The following is a 13,930-nucleotide window of genomic DNA, read 5'->3' as shown; positions in this document are numbered from 1 at the left end:
ACTTCAACAATATTGAGTTTTCTGTGTCATGAAGATAGTATCACTTTCCTCATTTATTCACAGATTCTTTGATTTCTCTAAACAATGCTTTAGAATTTTCAATGCATATGTCTTGTTATTGTTAAATTTACCTCCACATATTTCGTGGATTTTGATGCTACTGCATCAAGAACCTTATATCAAAGGATATGGGACCAATGAAGAAATCTCTTCTAATCTATACCCTAGCATAGAATCATTGTAAATTGAAATTTTGACAAATTCCATTTCCCTGCATGGAACTATGAGTGTAGTGTGGAGTATAAGGATGAAAATGAGAATCCTTGCCTTGTTCATGATCTTAAGGGAAAAGTATGCATTCATCATTAAGTGTAATGTTAGATTAAGAAAATTTTTTTTTCTTAGTTTGGTGGGAGTTTTTTTCAAATATTGGTTTTAGTTATGTAAAATGTTTTTCTGCACCCTTGAGATGATCTTACATTTTTTTCTCTTTAGTTTGTTAACACTATACATTCCAATGATAGACACTTGTCCATTTCCAGTACACTTTTATAAATTGATGGGTTCCACTTGCTTGTAAGATTTTTTACATTTCCATGAAAAATAATGGTGTGAACATTTTTTCTTATGTGTTTATTTGCTCTTAGCATTAGAATAACGCTGTTCTTGTAAGGGGAGTTGAGAAGTATTTCTTCCTTTTTTATTTTTCAAGGGTTTTTGCAGAACAGGTATTATTTATTCTTTAAACATTAGGCAAAATTCAGCTGCAAAAGAATCTGAGCCTTGAGGATTTTGGGGGATGGGACCAGGTAGGGGCAGTAAGGCAGATTCTCTCTCTCTCTCTCTCTCTCTTTCTTTCTTTTTCTCTCTCTGAAGACTGAAATACTGTTTAATGAAAACAAATACATCTGATAGAGCAGGTGGGTATCTCAGAAAAGAACTGAGAGCCCAGGCAACTCTCTTTTCTTGTTATCTTAATATTTCCTATTATTAACAACAGTAGCAACTGTTGATATTAACAGACTTGGGCTCATTAAATTCTTCCAGGTTGAGATACACAGAGTAGTACAATTTTTTTAGACTTTAAGCAATTCAGTTTGGTTAGTTTTTTTTCCCCTTTGCAATGCCTCATTATTGTGGATTTCAAAATACCACTACTGTGCTCAACTTTATCTTTAAATGAACTCAGCTTTCCTATAGCTGAGAAATCATTAATGTCCAAAAATGAGCCCTCCACGCAGATGACTTCCCCTTCCATCGTGATGTAGATAACTAGGTTTTACTTCCATTTAACTCAATTTAACTCAATGAGCAACTGAGGTATTTTATTACAGCACCATGGCAAAAGCTTATGAAACTAATTTTTTCCTGGAAAATTAATTTAATTTCTTGGTCAATTGAATACTGTCTCCCCACCCTTTCCCATTCTTCCTTTACTGTTGACCTCTTTAAAGCTTGAGCCTCTCTTGCCATTTAATGGTTGCTGCCCTTTCCTTCTTAAGTAAAAATTAGAATGTAGGCTCTTTCAAAGTTTGATCACCTTGGCTATGAATGTACTTTTAAAAAATAAGTGCCTTTGAGTCACGGAGACTTTCTCTCTCCACCCTAAAATTGAGATTGGCTTCTTTAAATACTTCTTCACTATGACTTCTTATTTCTCTTTCTTTCTCTTATTTGTAAATACCCCCCAACAAATCCCAAACACAGCTGGATACTATGAAGTTAATACCACTGACAATGAAGAATCAAAGTGTTTGGGAATGAAATCAGACACACTGAAAAGAAATTAAGCTTAATTTTGAAAGTTTATAAGTTTATATTATAATCCTTATATAAAAATTATCTGACAAATTGTAATCCTTTAATTAAAGCTGTGTGTTCATTAGCTAACAGAATTCAAGGCAAATACAATCAATTTATTATTGATATCTGTTAATTTCTGGTTTTGTTTTCTTGCCAGGGTGTCAATAGCAAATTTCACCTCTAATTTTCTTTGTCAATCAGTAGCTTCTGGCTTTCCTTATGGATTAAATGAGTGCTGTACACCGACCCAGGAAATTAATTTCTAATATAGCATTTGTCTTAAGAGAAATTGAACTCAAAATAATGATCTCCCTTCCTCATTCAAAACTAAATTTCTTGAGCATCTAGTCTACATTTACTTCTTCACTTTCCATTCCCTCCTTAACTCACTGCAACCTGATTTTCACACCAACACCCGCTGAAGCATGGACTTTCTGGTCATCAAAGCTGATGATCTCTTTTTTAATTCTAATTTTCCTTGATTTGTCTTCACTCTCGAAAGTATCGGTTGCCTCTTTTGTCTTTAGAGATTAAGATATTATTTTTCTCTAGTTCTCTTAGTGCAGTGACAATTTTCAATTTTCTATTCCTGACAACCCTTTCCCCTTTCTGTCTCTTCAGTATTTGGTTGTTGAGTTTCTTATCCTTGAGTATATATTTTTAAGTGTATTTATTTATTTATTTGAGAGGCATGGAGAAAGAGACAGAGAACACACTGCCATCTATTGGCTCAGTCCCCAAATTCCCACAGTAGCTTGTATTCCACTAAGCTGAAGCTGGTATCTAGGAACTCAAATCAGGTCTCCTTAGTGGTTACTAGGAACCTAATTGCTTCAGCCATCATGACTATCTCTTAGAGTCTGTGTTAGCAGAACTCTGGGATCAAGTGCCAGAGTCAGGCATCAAAACCATGCACTCTGATGTAGAACATGGGTGTCCCAACCAGCATTTTACCCACTATGCAAAATGTTTGCTTCCCATTATTCTTGACATAAGGCTTAGTGTTGTTGTTTATTTGGAAAATCATCTTTAAATAAATTATGTAATCATATTAGGTAATATCTTGAAAGTGTGTGAATGACAGACTTGGTCAATAAATCTCAAAAATTTCCCTTGACCAACATGGGAGATACTCAGTTTGAGATACACTCTAACTGGTGGTGAGCACAGCTCCTGAGGAAATCTAGGTTGTAATCTCATTAACATGCCCCATAGCAAAGGTCTAGGGCTTCGTAATATTTTGCGGTTCAGTGTTTGACTAAGCCTTTCAATAGCTTAAGCTGTAAGTACCATATAATCAAGAAATCATCATGAAAATAGTACATGAAAACAGTTATCCATAAACTTTAGGGGAGGGGCCGGTGCTGTGGCTTAGAGGGTAAAGCGGCCACCTGCAGTGCGGGCATCCCATATGGGCACAGGTTTGTGTCCCAGCTGCTCCACTTCCAATGTAGCTCTCTGCTATGGCCTGGGAAAGCAGTAGAAGATGGCCCAAGTCTTTGGGCCCCTGCACCCACGTGGGAGACCCGGAAGAAGCTCCTGGCTCCTGGTTTTAGATCGGCACAGCTCGGCCATGTCGGCCAACGGGGGAGTGAACCAGCAGATGGAAGACTTCTCTCTCTCTCTCTGCCTCTCCTTCTCTCTGAGTGTAACTCTGACTTTCAAATAAATAAATAAATAAATGTTTCAAAAAAACCTCAGGTGAGGCAAAATTTATTATGTTTTGGGAGTGTTGGAAGCTTGCAGAGTTTTTTAGGATCATTTTTTAGAATTTTACCGATTTATTTGAGAAGCAGAGAGACAGAGAGGAAAGGAGGGAGGGGGCAGAGAGATGGTGCTCCCTTTCACTGGTTCACTCTTCAAATTCCTACAATTGCTGGGCTTGGGCCAGGCTAAAGCCAGGAAGCAGGAATGCAACCCAAGTCTCCCATGTGGGTGGCAGGTACCTAACTTGCTGAATCATCACACACTGTGTGCATTAGGAGGAAGCTGATGTCAGGAACCAGGGCCAGGAATCAAACTCACGTACTCCTTTGTGGAAGTAGCTGTCTTAACCACTAGGCTGAACACCTGATAGAGCACTACTTAGTCATGTGAGAATAGTGACTGCTGAAAGGTAATTGTGGCAGCTCCTAGCAAAAGATCTCAGTAACACAGTCCAGGAGGATGAAGCCCTGGAGTCTATGAACTTGTTAAACAGGCAAAACTATACATCATATATAAGTATATGGAAAATATAATTATACAGCTAGATAGTGCTATATGAATTTGTGTACTTATTTTTATTTGCTTATCATGAGCATTCTGCTCACCTCTATATTTATTTTTCAAAAATACCATTTAAAAGTTAGTGTGGCTCTTCATTACATGCTGTAACAGGTTTGAAATTCTGTTCTTATGTTTGCTTTTTCATCTTTCTAAATAACATGGAACACAAAAATAGGAGAATTATAAGTGAGTCTAAGAGTTAGAAAAGATTATGCACAGAATTAATTATTTTTTCCTTGGTATATACTCCTCAAGGTCTTTGAGATGATTGAATTAAAACATTTTTTGTGAACTTCGGTGTGTAATTCTGAACTACTTTTCAGAAAACTGATATAACTTCCTATTAACAGAATATCAGAGGGAAAATGTAGGCATAATGTAGCTAGATATAAATAAGAATGTGGTAAAGACTTATTTCATCCTTAAAAGAAAGTTTGAGAAGTGCACAGTAGATAATAGATCAATAAATGAATTAAATGTAGCCAAAGTGTCCTGATAAGGATAAAAACATCAAGTTTAAAAAGGATTTTCTAGAAGCTTGCTAAGGGATTTTTTTCTATGCAGTATTTATTTTAAAATGAATAACATAAAGAATACTAAAAAATTGCTTTGAAAAGTTGAGTATTGGTACCTGCATTTTATGTAGCACAGTGGGTCCTCACTGCCCTCCGCCTCCCCCGCGCCCTCAGCACCTCAGCCTCCCTCGTCACCTGCTTACCCCGCGCCCTGAGCTCCTCAGCTGCCCATGTCCCCCGCTTCCCCCGCGCCCTCAGCGTCTCAGCCGCCCGCGTCCTCCGCGTCCTCCGCGTCCCCCGCATCCCCCGCGCCCTCGCCGCCCGCGTCCCCAAGGACCCGTGAGATTGAAGCTGGGTCCCCGCCCGGCCCTGCTGACGTCACGCGGCGGCGTGCGGGCCCCGCCCCTGCCGACGTCACGGCGCACGCCGCGAGGATGCCATAGGAGGCGGTGCAGGTGCGCGAGGTCTGCGTCGCGTCGTGGTCCACGCAGGAGCCATGAGCGGCCCGGGAAACCTGATGGACTTCTTGGACGAGCCGTTCCCCGACGTGGGGACCTACGAGGACTTCCACACCATCGACTGGCTGCGGGAGAAGTCGCGGGACACCGACCGGCACAGGAAGATCACCAGCAGGAGCAGGGAGTCCGTGTGGGAGTTCGTCAAGAGCTTGCTGGACGCCTGGTCGGGGTGGGCGGTGATGCTGCTCATCGGGCTGCTGGCAGGCACCCTGGCCGGGGTCATCGACCTGGCCGTGGACTGGATGACCGACCTGAAGGAGGGCGTGTGCCTGTCCGCCTTCTGGTACAGCCACGAGCAGTGCTGCTGGACGTCCAACGAGACCACGTTCGAGGACCGCGACAGGTGCCCGCAGTGGCAGACGTGGTCGGAGCTGCTGGTGAACCGGTCGGAGGGGGCCAGCGCCTACGTCCTCAACTACCTGATGTACATCCTGTGGGCGCTGCTCTTTGCCTTCCTGGCCGTGTCCCTGGTGCGCGTCTTCGCGCCCTACGCCTGCGGCTCCGGGATCCCGGAGATCAAGACCATCCTGAGCGGCTTCATCATCCGGGGCTACCTGGGCAAGTGGACGCTGCTCATCAAGACGGTCACCCTGGTGCTGGTGGTGTCGTCCGGGCTTAGCCTGGGCAAGGAGGGGCCGCTGGTGCACGTGGCCTGCTGCTGCGGGAACCTCTTCAGCGGCCTCTTCTCCAAGTACAGCCGCAACGAGGGCAAGAGGCGGGAGGTGCTGTCGGCCGCCGCCGCCGCGGGCGTCTCCGTGGCCTTCGGGGCCCCGATCGGGGGTGTGCTGTTCAGCCTGGAGGAGGTCAGCTACTACTTCCCCCTGAAGACGCTGTGGAGGTCCTTCTTCGCGGCCCTGGTGGCGGCCTTCACGCTGCGGTCCATCAACCCCTTCGGCAACAGCCGGCTGGTGCTGTTCTACGTGGAGTACCACACGCCCTGGTACATGGCCGAGCTGCTCCCCTTCATCCTACTGGGCGTCTTCGGGGGCCTGTGGGGGGCGCTCTTCATCCGCGGCAACATCGCCTGGTGCCGGAGGCGCAAGACCACCCGGCTGGGCCGGTACGCGGTGCTGGAGGTGCTGGCGGTCACGGCCGTCACGGCCGTCGCCGCCTACCCGAACCCCTACACGCGGCGCAGCACCAGCGAGCTCATCTCCGAGCTGTTCAATGACTGCGGCGCCCTGGCGTCCTCCCAGCTCTGCGACTACGTCAGTGACCCCAACATGACCCGGCCGCTGGACGACATCCCCGACCGGCCGGCCGGGCGCGGGGTCTACACCGCCATGTGGCAGCTGGCCCTGGCGCTGGTCTTCAAGGTCGTCATCACCGTCTTCACCTTCGGCATGAAGATCCCCTCGGGCCTCTTCATCCCCAGCATGGCCGTGGGCGCCATGGCGGGCAGGATGGTGGGCGTGGGCGTGGAGCAGCTGGCCTACCATCACCACGACTGGATCGTCTTCAGGAACTGGTGCCGGCCCGGCGCCGACTGCGTCACGCCGGGACTCTACGCCATGGTGGGCGCCGCGGCGTGCCTAGGCGGCGTGACCAGGATGACCGTGTCCCTGGTGGTCATCATGTTCGAGCTGACCGGCGGCCTGGAGTACATCGTGCCCCTGATGGCGGCGGCCGTGACCAGCAAGTGGGTGGCCGACGCCTTCGGGAAGGAGGGCATCTACGAGGCGCACATCCACCTGAACGGGTACCCGTTCCTGGACGTCAAGGACGAGTTCACGCACCGCACTCTGGCCACGGACGTCATGCGGCCCCGGCGCGGGGAGCCGCCGCTGTCGGTGCTCACCCAGGACGGCATGACCGTGGAGGACGTGGAGGCGCTCATCAAGGACACCGACTACAACGGCTTCCCGGTGGTGGTGTCCCGGGACTCCGAGCGCCTCATCGGCTTCGCCCAGAGGAGGGAGCTCATCCTGGCCATCAAGAATGCCCGGCAGCGGCAGGACGGCGTGGTGAGCAGCTCCGTCACGTACTTCACGGAGGAGCCCCCGGAGCTGCCGGCCAACAGCCCGCAGCCCCTGAAGCTGCGGCGCATCGTGAACCTCAGCCCCTTCACCGTCACGGACCACACGCCCATGGAGACCGTGGTGGACATCTTCCGCAAGCTGGGGCTGCGGCAGTGCCTGGTGACGCGCAGCGGGAGGCTCCTTGGCATCATCACCAAGAAGGACGTGCTGAGACACATGGCCCAGATGGCCAACCAGGACCCCGAATCCATCATGTTCAACTAGCAGCCAGGGGGCCTCAGTGCTGTGGGGCTCGTGGGTGGGTGTCCAGGCTATGGTTTGTGTGCAGACGTAGGACACAAATGCCCATCAGGAAACTTGACGCCGTCTCCTCCAGGCTGATGTCTGTAACCTAGGAGCACAGGGAAGCTTCGAGCCCAAAGGCCAAAGAGGGGGTGTCGGCTGGTCGTCCGTGTCATCCCTGCCGGGGCTTCATTGGCTCGTTGCTGTTCCTTGTGCGTGGAACTGGCAGGAAGCTGGGGTCAGGAGCCAGAGGTGGGAATTGAACTCGGATACTCCAGTGTGGATGATGGTTGATGACTCAGCGGTCATGTGATAATGATGAGTCGGCAGAAATGTCCTGAGGACTGACCAGGTATGTCATAACGATGACTCCTCAGGTACGTCATAGTGATGACTCGCCAGAAATTTCACAGTGACTCACCAGGTACATAACAGTGATGACTCCGCAGGTATGTGATAATGATGTGTCAGCAGAAATTATTGAGGACTGACCATGTACGTCAAAACGATGACTCCTCAGGTGTGTCATAGTGATGACTCACCAGAAATTTCACAGTGACTCACCAGGTACATAATAGTGATGACAAAGCAGGTATGTGATAATGATGAGTCTGCAGAAATTTCCTGGGGACTCATCAGGTGTGTCATAGTGATGACTCACCAGAAATTTCACAGTGACTCACCAGGTACATAATAGTGATGACTCAGCAAGTATGTCATAATGATGAGTCAGCAGAAATTTCCTGGGGACTGATCAGGTACGTCATAGTGTTGACTCAGCAGAAATTTCACACTGACTCACTGCCTGGCCAAACACCACCCCCTTTGGTTTTCCAATAGAATGAAATTCACAGTCTTGTTCCTAGCACCGAAGTATTGAGTGACAAACCCTTCTGTCAGTGTTGTTATTGGGGTTTCCATGGAACATTTGCAACTGAAACTGGATTCTTCTGGACTTGAATCCCTAAAAAAGTCAAAGACACTGCATGGTAGTTCTCCTCTTCTCTCGTGTGGCTCCCCTCAGAGCCGGCCTGTCATGGGAAAACACGGTTCTGTCATAGCCTGTCTCTTATATGTCATCCCAGCACCCTGCTAGCCGAAACAAGGTTCTTCCGAAGGGAACACAAAGCAACGGTGCCGCAGCCAAGGGTCACGGAATCTGCGGACGACTTCCCATTTAGTGCCGCTGAGGCCATGGAGAAGGACGAGGGGACGGGCGGCCTTGGGCCGAGATCACCCAGGGGAACTTGGGAGCTGTGCGTGTGTTCTGAATGCTGGCTGTCATGTCTACGGCCATACCACCCTGAACGCGCCCGATCTCGTCTGAATGCTGGCTGTCAGACAGTTGTAGGGCTTTCTGGATATTTCCTAGTCAGTTTTTAACGTTAAAAAAAAAAAAATCCTATAAATAGTGGAGGAGGAGTTCTTCCACGAGGAACATCACCAATTTCTTTTTCTCTCTATCCCTAAGGAAATGGGTTGGCCCAATAAAGGGCATCTTGAAAATGAAAAAAAAAAAAAAAAAAAAAAAAAAGAAGAAGAATCATTGTGAGTTTTAGTCACTCTTTTAAGGGACATTCACGGAAGAGCTGCTGTGTGCCAGTCACATTAATAAGTACAGGGCATGCGTTAGTGGTTGTTTGTAGTTGAAACCACAAACCCAGATGTCTACGAATTTTAACTTTATTAATTTTCTCTGACATAGTAAAGTATACATACTGATGGTATGGGAAACAGTGCATGGTGTATGGGAACTATCTGTACCATTGTCTCAATTTTTCTGTGTATCTAAAACTTCTAAAAGTTGTTTATCATTTAAAAAATAAATAAATGGGAAGCAAACATATAAAAAAGGAAAAGTGTTCCTTGGTTTAGAGTACTAGAGTTCATCTGACGGACATTGCAGACATATTCGATCAACAAACTAGATCATTCTAGTCGAATGGATCACAAACAGCTTGTATGAAATCCCAGATGAGTGAAATGTAATTAAAAACATATGAAAATTTGGAAGAGCAAGAGGCATGTTGCTTGGTGATAGAGGAGAGATCTGTAATCATTTTATGCAAGACGGGGACATTCAACTAGATTTTGAGAAACGGTAGAGCTTGCCTCTCTTAATTTAATTTCCCAGGGGGCAAATTGTATTAACTGTACAGAAAGAATGGTAATATGGGCTGATTTCTCACACTACTACTAGATTACAGTAAGTCGACATTTGAGTTCAGTGAAGCCCTAAACAAGAATCCTCCTTAAATCTTGTTCAAGCTGGTGTGTTTTCTTAATCTGTCTTTCTTATTGAGATTTATATATCCTGAAGATGAGGAGACATAGAGTCCATAGGCTTCTTAAATGTGAACACTACAGTTGCTGGCACTGTATGCAACTGTAAGTATTATTTTCTCTAGACCTTTATTTACATTGTTTGGAATATTGTTTTCATTTTCCTTGGGCAATGAGATGAAATCGCACCTACAAGTGAGATTTCCGTGTCACATAATAGGTGTGTGTTTAACTTGATATCAAACTGCCAAACTGTTTTCCAATGTGCTCATGTATTTTGACATTCTCACTAGAAAAGTATGAGGGTTTCAGTTGCTCCACGTCTTTGCCCACCTGGAATGTCACGATTTTACTTTAGAAAGCTTATTGTATGGCAATTCCTCATTGCAATTTTATTTTGATTTTCAAGATAAATAATGGTGTTGAGAATTGCTCCATGTGCTAATTGGCATGTATGTATTTTCCCTATTCAAGTGATTTTTTATACTCTTTGCCCAGTTTTAGAATTGGTTTCATCCATTAATAAATTATAACTTTCAAATTATGTTTTGAATACAAGTTCCTTAGTAGGTATGTTTCTTCATATATTTTCTCAAGTACAGTGACTTGATTTTCCATTTTTCACCATTAATTTTATTGTTAACCTATGAAGGAATAACCTATGATGGAATATTGGTAACAACTATTTATTTAGCATTGGCATTATATGAGATATTATGAGTAACCTCTAGGGGGTTGACACTGTAGTGTAGTGGGTAAAGCTGCTGCCTGCAGCGCCAGCATCCCATTTGGGCACCGGTTCAAGTCCCGTTGCTCCACATCCAATCCAGCTCTCTGCTATGGCCTGGGAAAGCAATAGAATATTGCCTAAGTCCTTGGGCCCCTGCAACCAATGGGAGACCCAGAAGAAGCTCCTGGCTCCTGACTTTGGATTGGCACAGCTCTGGCCGTTGTGGGGAATTGGGGAGTGCTTATTCCTTGTCTCACATGCAGTGCAGGGGCCCAAGCACCTGGGCCATCCTCCACTGCCCTTCTGGGCCAGGGCAGAGAGCTGGACTGGAAGAGAAGCTACCAGGACTAGAACCACTGCCCATGTGGGATGCTGCTCTTCAGGCCAGGTCTTTAACCTGCTGCGCCACAGCATTGGCCCCATTACAGCAATTTTTAAAGGAGACTGTTTTATCCACAGATTTTGGTATCTTTTAGTGGCAAGAGCAGGGGAAATGAGTGTCCTTGAATGCCCATGAATGCCAGGAGACAATTGTACTGTAAAATTAGTATTATTTTTCTTTTTTCCTTTCCTTAATTTAAAAAAGTATGTATTGTGTGTATGCATATGTATTTAGTGCTACAAAATTTTATCACATATCTACATTCATGTAGGTTCCTGTATCTGCTGCCATGTAAGAAACATTTCCATCATCACAAAGTTTTCTCATGTTGCCTTTTGACAATCACATCCACCTGGTTCCCTCTGTTCTCACATATAACACCTGACAGCCACTTAAAGTTTGTCATGTAAAAATTTCATACTAATGAAGCCATACAATATGTAAGTTTTGAAGACTGACTTAGCATAATTAGATATGAATATTATATGTATCAATACTTGATTCCTTTCGACTGTTGAATAGTGTCCCATGAAATGGATTGCTGCAGTTCCTTTAACCATTTGCCCACTGAAATATATTTGGGTTCTGATGCTGTGGCTTAGCGGGTATAGTTGGCGCCTACAATACTGGCATCCCATATGGGTGCCAGTTTGAATTCCAGCTGCTCCACCTCTGATCCAGCTCTCTGCTATGGCCTGAGAAAGCAGTGGAAGATGACTGAAGTTCTTGGGCCCCTGCACCTGTGTGGGAGACTGTAAAGAAGCTCCTGGCTCCTTGCTTCGGATCTGTGCAGCTCTGGCAACTGCATCCAATTGGAGGGTGAACTAGTGGATGGAAGACCTCTCTCTCCCTCTCCCTCGCTCGCTCGCTCGCTCTCTGCCTCTCCTCTCTCTGTAACTCTTTCAATTAAGTCTTTAACAACAACAACAAAAGAAATGAAGCCTCTATGAACATTCATGTACAGCACACAGATAATCTATAGGTTTTTTATAATCATAAGTTAAATGTCCAAGAGCGTAGCTTCTGGGTCATATGAGTGTTAACTTTATAAGAAACTGTAGGTGCTGGTGCTGTGAGCCACCATCTGCAGTGCCGGCAGCTTATATGGGCGCCAGTTCAAGTCCTGGCTGTTACACTTCTGATTCAGCTTCCTGCTATGGCCTGGGGAAGCAGTGGAAGATGGTTCAAGTCCTTGGGCTCCTGAACCCACACTGAAGACCCAGAAGAGGGTCCTGGATCCTGGCTTGGGATTGGCTGAGCTCCAGCCATTACTGCCATTTGAGGAGTGACCCTGCCAATAGAAGATAACTCTCTCACTCTCTTTTTGCCTCTGTCTCTCTGTAACTCTTTCATTCAAATAAATAAATAAATATTTAAAAGAGAGAAACTGTGAAATCACTCTACAGAATAGTTGCTTCATTTTACACTATCGCCAGCAATGTATGTGTTACAGGTTCTCTGCATGCTTTGTAGCCTTTGTTTTGTTGCCATGCTTTATTTACTAATTCCAATAGGCACGTAGTGACATCTCCTTGTAATTTGTGATTTTAATTTTCACTTTTCTGATGACTAGTGATGTTGAACACCTTTTCATGGACATGTTTGTTACATCTGTTCCCTTCAGTGAAATTTTAGTTCATGTCATTTGCTCATTTTCTGATTGGGTTGTTGATTTACTGTGAGTTTTATGATTTTTAAAAATGTATTCTAGTCCTCGTCTAGTCTAGATTCTAGACCCTTGCTGAATCTGTGATTTGCAAGTATTTTTTTTCTATTTTGTATCTTGTGTTTTCAAACTCTTCACTTATTTTTGTCCAGGGCAAAACTTTCAATTTTGTTGAGTTACAATTTACGGATTTTTTTCCTTTCGGAGGTTATACTTTTGGTGTCAGGTGTTAAGAACAATTCATCTGGTGCTAGATCCCAAAGATTTTGTCCTATTTAATTTCTGAAAGTTTTACATTTTACATTTAAGGCAATGATGCATGTTGAAGTTTTTGTGTAAGCTATGAGGCTGCTGGAGACTCTTCCTCTTCTTTTCCTTCTGCTTCTCCTCACTCTCCCTTTTCCTCTGCTTCTTCCTGCTCTTCCTGCTCCTGCTCCTGCTTGTCCGTCTATTCCTCCTCCTCTTGCTCTTCCTCCTGCTCCTTTCTTTTTGCCTACAGATGTCTAATTGCTCCACCACTATTTGCTGAAAAGTCTGTCCTTTCTACATTTAGGTCCTGTGTGCCTTTGTCAGAAATTAGTTAAGTGTAATTTATGTTGGCCTAATTCCTGGCTCTTTGTTGTTCCATTGATCTAAGGGTCTACCCATCCACTAAGACACATTGTCTTGATTACAGTAGCATTATAGCATGCCTTAATACTGGGTAAAGTAATTCTTCTTGTTTTATGCTTTTTGTCAAGATTGTTTTTGCAATTATAGGAACTGTGTCTTCACTTATACATTTTAGAATGTGTCATATTCATACTAGAATGTGCTGCTTTTTGATAGGAACTGCATTAAACCTATAGATCAATGTGAGTCGAACTGCCTTCTGTAGTTTATAGGATGTTCCAGGGACTGACACTGTGGTGTAGAGGGTTAAGTTGCTGTCTGTAGTGCCAACATCCCATGTGGGTGCCGGTGTTAGTCCTGGCTCTAGGCTTCCAACCCAACTCCTTGTTAATGGCCTGGGAAAAAAAACAGAAGCTGGCCCAAGTACTTGGAACCCTGCACCCACTTGGGAGACTTGGATGAAGCTTCTGGCTCCTGGCTTCAGTCTGGCCCAGCCCCCCTGGCCACTGTTGCAACCAATCTGGGCAGTGAACCAGTAGATGGTCGATCTCTCTCTCTCTCTCTCTCTCTCTCTCTATCTCTCACTTTCTCTTTCTCTCCTTCTCTTTCTCTGTTACTCTGCCTTTAAATAAACCAAATGAATATTAAAAAAATTGAATGTTCCAACTCATGAATGTAGTATATGTCTGCATTTATTCAGTCCATTATTCTGGTGGACTCTGCTGCTCATGTCTCCTCACCATCTGGTGGTTTAGGGTTTTCTGGTTGTCTGGATCCGTCATAGAAGGTGAGGTTTTGCCTGTGTTGAGGTGGCTGCTGATCTTGAGTCTCATCTCCTTGATTTTCCTTTTCTTCTTCCTGGTCGTGCTCTCTAGGCTGTCTTTGGTGAGGA

At 45.1% G+C, this 13,930-nt stretch overlaps 1 pseudogene; it reads left to right on the top strand.

Moving 5' to 3' along the window:
• Window positions 1-4,873: 4,873 nt before the first annotated feature.
• Window positions 4,874-12,147, top strand: LOC138849497 (H(+)/Cl(-) exchange transporter 4 pseudogene; annotated as a pseudogene).
• The last annotated feature ends 1,783 nt before the right edge of the window (window positions 12,148-13,930 follow it).

The sequence above is a fragment of the Oryctolagus cuniculus genome, chromosome 4 (assembly GCF_964237555.1).
Source record: "Oryctolagus cuniculus chromosome 4, mOryCun1.1, whole genome shotgun sequence".
NCBI classification, from domain to species: domain Eukaryota; kingdom Metazoa; phylum Chordata; class Mammalia; order Lagomorpha; family Leporidae; genus Oryctolagus; species Oryctolagus cuniculus.
The sequence above is the reverse complement of the archived record's forward strand: the minus strand, read 5'-3'. Positions and strand labels throughout refer to the sequence as shown.